Here is a 3,794-nt window from a genome sequence, read left to right on the forward strand (position 1 = left end):
GCCGCTCGCCGCTCGCGCAGCCAAAAATGGCCAGTTTTGGCCCGTTTTTGGGCCGTTTTGGCCAGTTTTTGGCCTGTTCTTGCATTGCGCGGTGACCGTCGAGAGCGGAGCAAAACGTCAGCCATCTCAGCACCCTGGAACCCCCCGGGTGGCACAGGGCTGGATGGGGCTTTCGTATAGCAGGGACGGTGCTGCCTCTCGCTTCGCTCGCTGTTCGCCGCTCGCCGCTCGCTCGCGCAGCCAAAAATGGCCAGTTTTGGCCCGTTTTTGGGCTGTTTTGGCCAGTTTTTGGCCTGTTCTTGCGTGGTGCGGTGACCGTCGTGAGCGGAGCAAAACGTCAGCCATCTCAGCACCCTGGAACCCCCCGGGTGGCACAGGGCTGGATGGGGCTTTCGTATAGCAGGGACGGTGCTGCCTCTCGCTTCGCTCGCTGTTCGCCGCTCGCCGCTCGCTCGCGCAGCCAAAAATGGCCAGTTTTGGCCCGTTTTTGGGCTGTTTTGGCCTGTTTTTGGGCTGTTCTTGTGTGGCGCGGTGACCGTCGTGAGCGGAGCAAAATGTCAGCCATCTCAGCACCCTGGAACCCCCCGGGTTGTCACGAACGGTCGTCGCGCACCCGCAACAACTTCGTTCAACGAACCGTTCGTCGCTCACACCCGCATGTACAGCTGCTTAACAGCATGTTTTCCCATGGTTTTGGGTCATTTTGCTTGTAAATATGTAAGTTCGAACAAGCTGCAGCGTTGCAAAGCGATCGCTCACCGAACCGAGCAAAACAGCCCCAAAACAGCCCAAAACGGCTTCGTTTTCGCGTGCCGCGGGAGGTGAGCGGAGTGCTGCCTCCGCTCACCAAAATGTCAGCCATCTCAGCACCCAGGAACCCCCCGGGTGGCACATGGCTGGATGGGGCTTCGGTTATATACCGGGCGTTGAACACTCTTTCGCAAGTTCGTACGTGACCTTTACGGGAACTTGGTGTTGCGTCCGGGACCAGGTGAGCGGCTGTTTGTGGGCTTGCAGCTGTTCGTTCATCCTTGAAAGCCTTGTTTTTCCCCCTCTCCCTCTTTTCTCTTGTGCACACAAGGTGTTCGACGAATTGCTTGTAAAGCTTTCCTTTTCGCGAGACTTCGGGACGTGTCCGTTGCTCGTTCTTTCGATCTAACTCTCTTTCTCTTTTACAGGTCCTTCGGGACCTGCGAGAGGTTACAAAGTGGGCTGATCCTTGCGGAGCAAGATCGCAAGGGCGAAGCGCGACTTAGGCAAGGCAAAGCTAAGTTCGCGTCTTTGCCGCACGGGTGACTCGCGACTTAGGCAACGCAAGCTAAGTTCGCGTCTTTGGCCGCAAGGGTGCCGCACGCCTTAGGCACTTCCAGCTAAGGTCGTGACATTGTGGTATCAGAGCGGGCAAGCTCTTCGATCGAACAGCGAACGAACTTCGCAACTTCGCCATGGCAAAGCATCGTGGCGAATCAAGCAAGACGGGGCAGGCCGGACCCTTGCCCCAAGCAGCCGCAGGTGGGCTGCATGTGCACACTCGCTCTCATGCTGTTGGAGCCGCTCATGAGGATCGCGGCAGCGAACAGGATGAGCGAGAAGTTGGCAACTCTCCGCGAGCGGAGGAAGCGCAATCTGGTGCGCTAACTGGGAAAAAGAGTCATAAGGAGAGACTCACGACGGCGGAAACCCGCCTGGATGTTCTTGAAGCGAGCATGGAGGAACTCTACCATGGCCAACAAAGACTTGTTGGGGTAGAGAGCTCGCAAGAGGAAGCGGAGTCCAGGATCGACAAGGTCGAGGCCCTAGTCGACCGACTGTCCGATGACACCAAGGACTCCGTGCAGCACTTACAAGATGTTGTGGCGGAACTCACGGCGAAGGTGGCTATGCTCACAAGAACGCTAAATGCGGGAGGAGGCAACACCCGCGTTGCACCGCCACAAAACTTGAGGGCACCTGAGCCCCATGGATACGGAGGGGCCAGAGATGCCAAGGAGCTCGAGAACTTTCTGTTCGACATGGAACAATACTTCCGAGCTACGAGACCCGATTCTGAAGATACCAAAGTTTCAATAGCAACAATGTATCTGAACGGAGATGCGAAACTTTGGTGGCGAACTCGTTGGGAGGAAATCCAACAAGGTCGGTGTCGAGTCGACACATGGGAAGACTTGAAGCGGGAGTTGAGAACTCAGTTCCTACCGGAGAACACAGAGTTCGTCGCAAGAAGGAAGTTGAGACAACTCCGCCAAAGTACCACCATCCGAGACTATGTAAAGCAGTTTTCTGCACTGATGCTGGACATACAGGACATGTCCGAGAAGGACAAGTTGTTCAGTTTCCTTGATGGTCTGAAACCATGGGCTCAGCAAGAGCTGAATCGAAGGAATGTTACCGACGTGGTCGGGGCAATTGCAGCTGCAGAAAGGCTCACCGACTTCGTTTCCTCTGAAGACCCAGCGAGAAGGAAACAATCTTCAAGCAATCGCCCTCAAAAACATTCTCGAGGGAAGGAGCTCGGGGGCGAACAGAAGAAGAAGAGCTCCCACAAAGGGCCGAACCCAAAAGGCAAGGCCTCAAAACCTGGAGGATGCTTCTTGTGCGGAGGACCGCACATGGTAAGGGAGTGCCCACAGAAGCAGGCACTCAACGCGTTGACAGCTTCCATCCACCCTCCCCGATCGGACAAGGGCAAAACCGTTGCCCTTAGCTCAAGCAGTTCTGAATCCAGCAGCGACGATGAAGAGTCGCAAGGACCCCGAATGGGAGCAATGCGTTTGTTGAACGCTATGCGGGGTCAAGTGGGGGAGAACATGAAGACGAAGGCACAAAAAGCAGGAAGTAGTGAACTGATGTATGTGGACATCAAGCTGAATGGCCAAACGACCCGTGCAATGGTGGACACGGGCGCTACCCACAACTTCATAGCCGATCGTGAAGCACAGCGACTTGGGTTGACATTGGAGAAGAGCCCAAGCCGAATGAAAGCAGTGAACTCGGAGGCCAGGCGAATCTCCGGATTGGCGAAGGGAGTTCCCATCAGAATCGGGACTTGGAGCGGAACCACCAACATGATGGCCGTGCCACTAGACGACTTCCAAGTGATCCTTGGAATGGAGTTTATGCACGCGGCGAAGTTGGTGCCGATGCCATTCTTGAATTCCCTATGTATGATGGGAGGCGATGACCCCTGTGTGGTGCCCGTCTCTCGGAGAGGAACCAAGGAGCCCCAACATATTTCGGCATTACAATTGAAGAAAGGGGTGCGAAAGGGCGAACTAACATTCGTGGCTGCTATGAAGCTAGAGCCACTCAATGAAGAAGCCATTCAAGAACCTGCTGTGGTGGCCAACGTCCTGAAGGAGTTCAAAGACGTTATGCCACCTGAGTTGCCGAAGACTCTTCCGCCACGCAGAGGCGTGGATCACAGTATTGAGCTGGAGCCAGGAGTGAAGCCTCCAGCGAGACCACCCTATCGCATGGCCCCGCCAGAGTTGGCAGAACTCAGAAAGCAGTTAGGTGAACTGCTAAGCGGTGGTCTCATCCGCAGCTCAAAAGCACCTTTCGGAGCTCCAGTTCTCTTTCAGAAGAAACAAGATGGGAGCCTCCGATTATGCGTCGACTACCGAGCCCTCAACAAAGTAACAGTGAAGAACAAGTATCCCATCCCGCTCATCGCGGACTTGTTCGACCAATTGGGCAAGGCGAAGTATTTCTCAAAACTCGACCTTCGGTCGGGGTATTGGCAGGTGCGCATTGCTGAAGGCGACGAAGCAAAGACTACATGTGTGACCAGATAT

Source organism: Musa acuminata, unplaced genomic scaffold, assembly GCF_036884655.1.
Source record: "Musa acuminata AAA Group cultivar baxijiao unplaced genomic scaffold, Cavendish_Baxijiao_AAA HiC_scaffold_106, whole genome shotgun sequence".
NCBI lineage: Eukaryota > Viridiplantae > Streptophyta > Magnoliopsida > Zingiberales > Musaceae > Musa > Musa acuminata.